The sequence below is a fragment of the Notamacropus eugenii genome, chromosome 1 (assembly GCF_028372415.1).
Source record: "Notamacropus eugenii isolate mMacEug1 chromosome 1, mMacEug1.pri_v2, whole genome shotgun sequence".
NCBI classification, from domain to species: Eukaryota; Metazoa; Chordata; class Mammalia; order Diprotodontia; family Macropodidae; genus Notamacropus; species Notamacropus eugenii.
In genome coordinates, this window is record NC_092872.1 from 472,254,367 (window position 1) to 472,265,629 (window position 11,263).

Sequence of the window (11,263 nt, forward strand, 5' to 3'; positions counted from 1 at the left end):
CCCTCACAAAATGAAAATTATTTTCCATCAAGAACAAATATGAAGGAAATATAATCTATGAATCATAAGACTGCCTGCAAAGCCCACCAGAAAGACCCTATCAGGAATACCATATTTCAAGAATTTATAAATGAAAACTGGTCAGACTAACCAGAACAAAAGAACAAAGTAAATATGCAAAGAATACACTATTTATTTACTGAAATAAACATCAAAATGAAAACTCTCAGGATTATCCTGGAAAAACTCTGAATTTTCAAATCAAGAAAAAAGTACTGTAATTAGTCAGAATGAAAGAGTTGAAGTACCAAGGAGTTACAGTGAGGATTGTGTCAGACCTGGAAGTTGCTACCATGAAGGAAAACTTGAAATAAGATAAGCTAAAGGCAAAAGATGTGAGCTTAAAACTAAGAATAACACTCAGAAAAGTTGAGCATATATAATCTTTTTAAGGGGGAAAATTGATAACAGATCGTTAGTGAATTTGGGGACATCTAAGAATTTTTGACAAAGTGTTCAGAATGAAGTAGATACTCTGAAATGGAAACATAAGAGTCAAAAGAAATGAAGGTAAAGACATTTGAAGAAGTCTCAGTGAGGCTGAAGTTTTTATATTCTAATGAGGAGGGGGAAAAAACCAACTCTCCCCTGCAAATTTTACTGCCTTCAAGGGTCATAGAGTGAAGGGAGAGAAAGAGAGAGAGAGAAAGAGAGAAAGAGAGAGAGAGAGAGAGAGAGAGAGAGAGAGAGAGAGAGAGAGAGAGAGAGAGAGAGAGAGAGAAGGAGAGAAGGAGAGAGGGAGGGAGGATCTGTGCACTAAATTTTGATGACCCTACCCTAATAGGAAAAAGGAATACTCTAAGGAAAAAGAGATAAGAGGAACTAAAATTGATGATTTCATATAAAGAAAGTATTTGAGAAGACTGTGCAAACATGGAGGGAAGTGTGTTATGTATAAACTTTACTTTCTTTTGAACTAGAAAAGGAGAATTGTGTATATGCACATAATGAAGAAGAATTTGGCATAGAAATATACTGAAGGCAACAAAATATTGGACAGGGAGAGAAATATTAAGATAGAGCATAGAGGATAAATATAAAGGAAGAGAATAAAAAGAAAACATAGTTAATTTGATGCATTGCTGCACAGTAGCTAAAACTTTGACAATGAACCACACTACCAAAGAGAAATGGTACCAATACATTCCATTATCATGCCACTATTTTTTTAAAATCAGTTCATTGCCTTGATGAAGTAAGACTGTTAGTGACATATATATGGAAATATATGAAGAACATTTGCTGAAAAAAGTAATTTAAAATAAATTAAATACATAAAATTTAAAGTAGATTCCATTTGTATTTTTTAAATTATTGCCTTGTCAAACTCACATGCTGTCCAATAAAATAAAATTTTAAAAGAAGAAAAAAAATGTGACTGAGGCCTAGATGGGGAGGAGATCAGAAGTAGTGGAATGGAAGTAAAATGTGTAAAATAGAAATCAGCAGTATTGAGTGTATCTCTCAAAACGCCCTCTTCATTGACAAAAGGGCTCATGAAGTGGATGGAAAGGTGAAATAAAAGAAATTCACCAAAAACAAGGAAAAAGGAAATGAATAATTAACAAGTATAATTCTATGTGAATAAGATGAGCACACTCACAAAATAGAGGAGGGTAGTGAAGGGGATTAGAAAGTAGAATCCCCCAATATTGGATATATTCAAAAATGCTATTTCTACAAGAAACACACTTAGAACAATAACGTTGTTGAAGGTTAATATCAGGATCTAGAAGAAAATCTAATTGAAGAGACCCTGTTCTATTACAACTCCTTCCTTTCATTGCCCCTTACTATGCATATTTTTTTCTTTGAGGATCAGAAGAAATGGTTCTTTTGAACTAGGGTCTAGCAGGGAGCTGCAACCCCTAACTTCATCTGAGCAAGTATACAAAGTGAAGTGAATGATCCAGTTGATATTTAATATATCTAGGTAAGGCAAAATCACCAGTTCCAGAGAAATCAATTTGAACTTACTTTGAATCTAGATAAGGTGTCAGCTTGTCATTCTATTTACATTTTTAATCTAGCATGAACATTTTTGCCCATTTACCTTTTTCATATATTCAAGCCTGTCTCTGAACCTATTCCCACTTCCAATTCTGATCACCCCCCCCAGCAAATGTTTTTGCTCATTGTTAAGAGCTTATCAATATGCAGCAGGAATCTCTTCACCCATTATAGCCCACTCTCCTCCCTCACACCCTCTCATCCTTTCTACCCACTGAAGCTTATTATTTGCTATGAGCAGAGTACTCACCTTTGGGCACTTGATCACCCTCTAATTCTATCTTTACTTGCCTTACTGATCAAGAATTTTTTAATCCTTCATCTTTAGCACAAATGAGTATTTTTTACCTATGAGAAAGGTATAACTTTTCAATACATTATCTAGAATGAGAATGAAAAGATATACTGGCACAAATATTTAACTGTGTCTTTTGTTGATTCTGCAATCAACTAGCTTGATGATTTTGAACACATCATTTCCTCTTTCTAGGCCTCAATTTCATTCATCGGATGAGAAGGTTAACCTAGACGATCTCTAAAGTCCCTTCTAACTTTTGGACTATCCAAACGTTTTGGACAAATGCCCAAAATACTAGTGTGTAAATTTTCTAGCTTTTTCAGAAATCATGCTTTTTTCTTTCTCTTTTCTCAGCCCTTAATAAGTTGTCTATTTCCTATTGCTTCTGTGATTGAGATTCAATTAGTTTTGTTTTGAAGTAGGAACTAGATCAAATTTTAAGTGGCTTACTTTTCCAGATATTTATTCTGGTTTATCCCAAGGCAAAATCAGCACCCTGATCCCCTTAAGTAGGACACCAATTAGCCTAGAAGGATATGGCACATAGTGTTAGCTTTCTCACTCAACTACTACCTTAATAAAACCACAGATCTCTTCTGGTAGAAAGATATCCAAAGGCAAGTTCCAAGCTGTATCAGAAAAAACAAAGCAAATCCAAAAATCATAAAACAATATAAAACAAAACCCAAACCCAGTCCTCACATAGTTTTCTACGAAGATAACATTACATTTTCCTAAGTTTTATGATTGTTCTTGGTTGGAAATTAAAAGAAAAAAACAAAATAAAGAAACCCCTACCTTGTGCAGAGATAGCAGCGGAGGAGCAAAGGGCTAGGGAAAACAACCATGTGTTGTCTGCAGCAGTGTGTTTCCAACTGTGTGGTAGAGGTATTTGAGTTGTTCTTCAGGACTGTCTCTGCTAAGAGCTGCACAGGGGTTAGCTGACTGACCTTCTGGCTGATTGACTCACAGACTTAAAGGGGCAAAAGACAATTTAATCAAAAAAAAATAGATTTACCCTTTTCCCGAAAATCTTGGTGAGAGCCAGTGTTGATGTGTTGAAATTCCACCCACAAATAACTTCCCCTCTTCATTTCTGTGGCTCTCATCCAAAAAACACTCAGATTACAGTCTCAACAGCCATGTCAGTACACCAGGCTAGGGTTACATAACTGTGCACCATAAGCATGAAAATTAATCTGAATTTTCTCTCTGTCACTGGCACTCATGATGAGAGTCTGGAGGGCAAATAACAGTGTAAGAAAAGTTGATCCCCGATGTCAATGAACAATTCAGGTATTTCTCAAGAAGGAAAACAATTGTTAGCAATGTTTAAGAAATAAACTGCAATATACTGTGTGTGTGTGTGTGTGTGTGTGTGTGAGAGAGAGAGAGAGAGAGAGAGAGAGAGAGAGAGAGAGAGAGAGAGAGAGAGAGAGAGAGAGAAGGGAAGAGAGTAGAAGAGAAAGGATGGCAGCAAATATTTTCTTAATTCTAGAGAAAAAGATGGAGAAAATATATACTTAAAATCATAACACTGACTGTATGATGAATTTATTGATAAAACAGCTGATGATATGAGAATGGATTAGAAAATAGAATATGCAGAAGTGGAAGCCCTAGCATTAGTTGGTTTGAGAGGCTGTCTTGGACCCAAGCACAGGAACATTTACCTCTGGGATAGTGAGGTGAGTTGGACTTCTGAGCTCGGGAAGATAAAGGGAACCTCTGCTGAGTAGGAATGCTAAACTCAGTCTTCCTGGGAAGAGTGGTGGGGGCAAGAAGGAACTAACCCATGCCTGGTGAGTGCAGAAGCAGTGGGGCAGAAGGCCCCTGGCTGTGGGCATTTAGAGGAGGTTGGAGGTTTGGCTTTGGTTCAAAGCTAGAGGGGAGAACTGAAGATCTGGGGCAAAAAGTGCCATCCCCCATACACATGGGGATGTTATTACAAAAATTAAGCTATTAGCACAAAAAATGCACAGGCAAAGCAGAAAGAATCCAACATAAAAACCTAGTAATATACTAAAAGAGAAGGCTGGGATTGATCTTCAGAGAAGGACACTGAAGTAAGGAAACCTCTGAAGAGTAATGTCAAAAGATCATCTGCAAAAAATAAAAGAATTCATAGAAGGTTTTAATTTTTTAATTGACTTGTTTTATTTGTTTTCAGTGTTTGACAATCACTTCCAAATATCTTAGATTTTTTTCCACTCTCTCTCCATTGTTGCCCCCTCCCTCCCCACTCCCTTCCTGAGACAACGTACAATCTTATATAGCTTTTACACTTATACTACTATTAAATTCATGTGGCATAGAAGAATTAAAATGAATGGGAGAAGCCATAGAACAAAGCAAAACTTAATAAAAAAGAAAATAGTCTGTTTCTATCTGAGATCCAATTCCATAGTTCTTTCTCTGGATGTGGAAGCCATTTTGCCTCAAGAGTCCATTGGGAGTTTTTTAAGTCCTTGTTTTGTGATGAAGTACTAAGTCTACCAGAAAAATTCCTCACACACTATGTTTTTTTCTGTGTACAGAGATCTCCTGGTTCTGCTCTTTTCACTCAGCATCAGTTCACATAAGTCTTTCCAGGCTTCTCTGAAGTCTTCCTGTTCATCATTTCTCATACCAAAACAGTATTGCATTAAATTCATAAACCTTTCCAACTGATAGCTATCCCCTTGATTTCCAGTTTTTGGCCACCAAAAGAGAACTGCTATAAATGTTTTTATACATATGGGATCCTTTCCTATTTCTATGATTTCTTTTGGGCAGAGTCCCAGAAGGGATATTGCTGGGTTAAATGGTAAGCATATTTTTGTAGCTCTTTGGGCATAGTTCCAAATTGCTTTCCAGAATAGTTGAATCAGCTCACAGCTTTACCAACAATGAATTAGTGTACCAACTTTCCCACATCTTCTCCAATATTTATCATCTTCCTGTTTTGTCATGTTAGCCAACCTGATAGGTGTGATGTGGTACCTCAGAGTTGTTTTGATTTGCATCTCTCTAATCAATAGTGATTTAGAGTACTTTTTCATATGATTACAGATAGCTTTAATTTCTTGCTCTGAAAATTCTTGTTCATATACTTTGACCATTTATTAACTGGGGAAAGACTTATATTCTTGTATGTTTGACTCAGTTCTCTATATATTTTAGAAATGAGGCCTTTATCACAGACACTATTTGCAAAAATTCTTTACCAGTTTTCTGCTTCCCTCCTAATCTTGATTGCATTGGGTTTGTTTGTGCAAAAACTTTTCAATTGAATGTAATCAGAATTATTCATTTTTCACTTCATAATGTTCTCTTTCACTGTTTGGGTCATAAATTTCTCTATTCTCCATAAATCTGAAAACTATGCTATACCTTGCTACCCTAATTTGTTTATGGCATCAATCTTTATACCTAGATCATGTACACGTTTGGATTTCATTCTTGTGTACAGTGTCAAACATTGGTCTATGCCCAATTTATGTCCCACTATTATCCAGTTTTCCCAGGAATTTTTATGAAACAGTGAGTTTTTATTCCAGAAGCTGGGGTCCTTGGGTTTATCACAGAGTAGATAGCTATATTCATTAACTACTGTGTCTTGAGTACCTAACCTATTCCACTGATCTATCCCTCTGTCTCTTAGCCAGTAGCAAGTGGTTTGAATAATTGCTGCTTTATAATACAATTTGAGATCTGGTAGAGGTAGGTCAACTTCCCTAGCATTTCTTTTCATTAGTTCCCCTGATATTCTGGACCATTTGTTCTTCCAGATGAATTTTGACACTATTTTTGCATCTCTAGAAAATAATTATCTGATAGTTTGATTGGTATGGCACTAAATAAGTAAATCAATTTAGGTAGAGTTGTCTTTTTATTATATTGGCTAGACCTACCCACAAGCAACTAGTGTTTTTCCACTTACTTACATCTGACTTTATTTGTGCAAAAAAATATTTTGTGATTGTGTTTATTTAATCCCTGGTTTTGTTTTAGCACATAGACACTCAAATATTTTATAGTGCTTACCCTAGCTTTAAATGAGATTTCTCTATCACTTACTGTTGGGCTTTGATATTAACATATAGAATTGTGGATGATTTATATGGGTTTATTTTGCAACCTGCAACTTTTCCAAAGATGTATATTATTTCAAGTAGTTTTTTGCTTAATTCTCTGAGATTCTCTAAATATATCATATTGTCATCTGCAAGGAGTTAAAACTTAATTTCTTCATCTACTCTAATTCTTTCAATTTCTTTTTCTTCTCTTATTGATATAGCTAGCTTTTCTAATACCATATTGAATAACAGTGGTGATAATAGACATCCTTGTTTTATCACTGATCTTATTGGAAATTAATCTAGCTTGTCACCATTTCATATAATGCTTGCTGATAGTTTTATGTAGATACTGCTTATCATTTTATGGAAAGTTCCATTTCTTTTTATGCTTTCCAGTGTTTTCAATAGGAATGGGTGTTGTATTTTGTCAAAAACTTTTCCTGCATCTATTGAGATAATCATTTGCTTTCTGTTAGTTTTGTTGTCGATATGATGAATAATGCTAGTAGTTTTCCTGATATTGAATAAGCCCTGCATTCCTGGTATAAGTCTCACCTGATCATCAGGTATCATTCTCATGATAAGTTGCTATATTCTTTCTGCTAATATCTTAATTAAAATTGTTGCATCAATAGTCATTAGCAAAATTGGTCTATAATTTTCTTTCTCTGTTTTGGCTCTTCCTGGCTTAGTTATCAGAGCCATATTTGTATCATAAAAAGAATTTTGTAGGACTCCCTTCTTTGGCAATTTTCCCAAATAGTCTTCATGTATTAGAATTAACTGTTATTTAAATGTTTGATAAAATTCACTTTTAAATCCATCTGGCCCTTGAGATTTTTTCCTAGGGAGTTCATTGATGGCTTGTTCAATTTCTTTTTCTGAGGTGGGGTTATTTAAGTACTCAACTTTGTCTTCTGTTAATCTGGTCAATTTATATTTTTTAAAATTATCATCCATCTCATTTAAGTTGTTGAATTTCCGGGTATAGAGAAGGATAAAGTAATCTCTAATTATTGTTGTAATTTCCTCCTCATTGGAGGTTATTTTACCCATGTTATTTTTGATATTGGCAATTTGGTTTTCTTCTTTCTTTTTTTAAATCATAATGACCAAAGGTTTATCGATTTTATTGTTTTTTTCATAAAACCTACTCTTAGTTTTATTTATTAGTTCAATAGTTTTCTTAATTTCAATTTTATTAATCTCTCCTTTGGTTTTCAGTATTTCTAATTTGATATTTACTTGGGGATTTTCAATTTGTTATTTTTTGAGCTTTTTCAGCTGCATGCCCAATTCATTGATCTCCTCTTTCTCTATGTTATTCATGTAGATATTCAAAGATATAAAACTTCCCAAAGAACTGTTTTTGCCGCATCACATAGGAATTGGTAGATTGTCTCATTATTATCATTCTCTTAAATTAAGTTGTTGACTGTTTCTATAATTTCTTCTTTAAGCCACTCATTTTTTAGGATTAGATTGTTTAACTTCTGGCTAATTTTTAGTTTATATATCCATTGCCTTTGACCATGTATAATTTTAATTGATGTATGATATGAGAAGGATGCATTGACTTCTCTGTCTTTCTGCACTGGACTGCAAGATTTTTGTGTCAATTTTTGTATATGTGCCATGTATTGCTAAGAAAAAGTATATTCCTTTCTATCCCTAATGAATTTTCTCCAGAGATCTATCATATCTACCTTATCCAGAGTTTTATTCACCTTCTTCACTTCTTTCTTGTTTATTTTGAGGTTAGATTTATCAAGTTCAGAGAGGTGGAGGTGGAGGTCCGCACTAGTGTAGTTGTGCTCTCTATTTCTTCCTGTAACTTCTTTCACTTCTTCTCTAAGAATTTGGATGCTATACCACTCGTAACATATATGTTTAATAATGATATTGCTTAGTTGTCTATGGTGCCTTTTAGCGGGATATAGTTTCCTTCGATATATCTTTAATTAGATCTATTTCTGGTTTTCTTTGTCTGAGATTAGGAATGCTACTCCTACTATTTTTACATCAGATGAAGCACAATATATTCTCCTCCAACCTTTTACCTTTACCCTGGGTGTATGACCCCATTTTAAATGTGTTTCTTGCAAACAACATATTGTGGGATTATAGTTTTTAATTCATTCTGCTATCCATCTCTCTTTTATGGGAGAGTTTATCCCATTCACATTCATAGTTATGATTACAATCTGTTTCTTTCCCTTTATCTCCCTCCTTCCCCCATTTATGCTTTTAGTTCTCTCTTCTCCCTTCCCCTCCACAATAGAGTTTTAATTTTTGACCACGGCCTCCCTCAGTCTTCTTTCCCTTCTTTCAGCCCCCTCCCCTTTAATTCCCTTTCCCTTACTACTGCTTCCCTCCCTTTTAGCCTCCCCTCTCTTTTCTTTCGCTCTTCCCCTCCTACTGGCTATAGAGCTAATTGTATTTCTATACCTACCTGAGGTATCGTTCCCTCCTTGAACCCAATCAGATGAGAGTAACTCTCAAACAATGCTCATCTCCCTCCCTCTTTCCCTCTACTGTAATATGTTATTGCGTTTGTTCCTGTGATGTGATTTACCTTTTTCTGACTCTGCATTTCATGTCTCTGTTTACAATCCTTTCACACCCTTAAATCAAATTTTTATCATGACATGTTTTACTTGATACCCTCTCCCTCTATCTTTGTATATCCCTGTGATATTTCATAATAAATATACAATTCTCAAGATTAACAAGTTTCATCTTCCCTTATAGTGATGTAACCAGTTTGTCCATATTGAGTAACAAGTTTTTTTTTTTCCCCTTGTTTAACTTTTTATGCCTCTCATGAATCTTGCTTTTGAAGATCGAATTTTCTTTTGCATTCTGACATTTTCATTAGGAAGGTCTGGAAATTCCTTATTTCATTGAATGTCCATCTCCTTGCCTGTGTTATCATAGTCGACTTTGCTGGATAATTAATCCTTGGTTGTAGTCCCAGCTTCTTTGCCTTACAGAATATTGTATTCCAATTACTTTGATCTTTTAATGTAGAAGCTACAAGGTCCTGTATGATACTAACTGTATCTCTTCAATACTTGAATTTTTTCTTTCTGGCTGCTAGCAGTATTTTCTCCTTCACTTCATATTTCTGGAATTTGGCAATGATATTCCTTGATGTTTTTAGTTTGGGGTCCCTTTCAGGAGATGAACAGTGGATTCTTTCGATGACTATTGTGCCCTCTGAATTTAGGACTTCTGTGCAATTTTTCTTGATGATTTCTCCGATGATATTATCCAGACTCTCTTTTTTTTCATCATGGCTTTCTGATAGACCAATAATCCTTAGATTTTCTGTCCTGGATCTATTTTCCAGATCAGTTGTTTTAATAATGAGATATTTTTCATTTTTTTCTATCTTTTCATTCTTCAAATTTTGTTTGACTGATTCTTGATGCCTCATAGATTCATTAGCTTCTACCTGCCAGATTCTAATTTTTATCATATTGCTTTCTTCAGTTAACTTTTGCATCTCTTTTTCCATCTGTCCAATTATTCATTTTAAGGAGCTACTTTCTCCAGTTAGGTTTTGTATTTCCTTTTACATTCATCCAATTGTCCTTTTAAATTCTTCTGCTATTTCTTTTTTTCATATTTTTAAAGTCATTGGTCAGTTTTTCTTCTATGTTCCTAAACTGACTTTTAAAATCCTTCCTGAGTTCCAAACAGAAGACTCTTTGTGCTTCAGATCAGTTCATATTCCCTTCTGAAGTTTCAGATGGGAGTACAGTCTCAATGCTGACCTCTTTGTTATTTGTGTTTTGATCCTTGTCTTCATAGAAAGATCCTGTGGTCTTTCCTTTTCTGCTTTTCTTCTTACTCATGATAATCACATTTTTCCTGGCTTTGAAAGTAGATCTCTACATCTGGGGTGCAGGAGGCTCTGTACTACATTTCTTGTGCCTAAAATTTGTGACCTCTGTTTTTTTCAGCGAGAAACTAAAATGCTGCACTTTATCTGGTGGTGAGCTGGCTCATGTTGGCAAGCAGAGATCAGGTGAGTTCTTTTTGAGTTTTCTCAGCAGTTACCTTGGAGCTAGCTCATTAAGTGTGGCCACAGGAGGTCTCCTCTACTGAGCTAGAGCATAGGCAAGCTCAGGGGTTGATGATCCCATCTGCTCTAGTGTCTTCCTGATTCCCCTGGGGTGCTGAGCCACGCCTGGGGTCCTGGTGTTGGCTGTTGCAGGCTTCACCCCTCTGGGGCTCAGGATCTTCTCTCAGTTTTCTGAGGTGGGGCTGTGTGGAACAGCTCTGGTCCTGTATTAGTCCCCTTCAGCCACAGCAAGAGGGACCCTCCTTAGTGATTTTCCTATCTTCGCAGGCTAATAGATTGTTTACCCCTTCTGCTGCTCCCACTGTTCTAGGGTTTTTCCAGAGGATGTATTCTCTGGTTTTGTCAAGGTCAGCAAAGGGAGGGGGGAGACAGCAATTACTGATCACTCCACCATCTTGACTCTCAGAAAAGGAAAAATCTCTCTTCATTTTTTTTTTGCTTTTTTTTGTTATATAGCTAATGTTTAAAGATATTTTACATGATTTTACATGTATAATTGATATAATTTTGCTTGCCTTCTAAGTGTTTGGGATAGTGTGGAAGGGAGAACTCCCTTTCTTTGTAAAAACAAAGAATATAAAAAGCAATAATTACAATTTTGTTAAAAGCAAACATTAAGAAAAAACAAAAAATAAAATAACTTATTGATAATGCAAATATACAAAAGTGAACGAAGATGTGGAAGAATACAAGCAAAAATCAATAATGTTGTAAGAAAATATCATATTCAAGTAAGTAAAGCAT

The 11,263-nt window shown here is 35.2% G+C and overlaps 1 protein-coding gene across 1 annotated transcript in view; it reads right to left on the reverse strand.

The window, feature by feature from the left end:
* LOC140519348 (liver carboxylesterase 1-like) overlaps nt 1-3,430 on the reverse strand; it is a 63,640-nt gene extending 60,210 nt beyond the window's left edge. The window contains exon 1 of the mRNA XM_072632253.1: nt 3,167-3,430. The gene's annotated coding sequence lies outside the window, so the exon portion shown is untranslated. The remainder of the gene's footprint in view (nt 1-3,166) is intronic.
* Nucleotides 3,431-11,263: the final 7,833 nt, after the last annotated feature.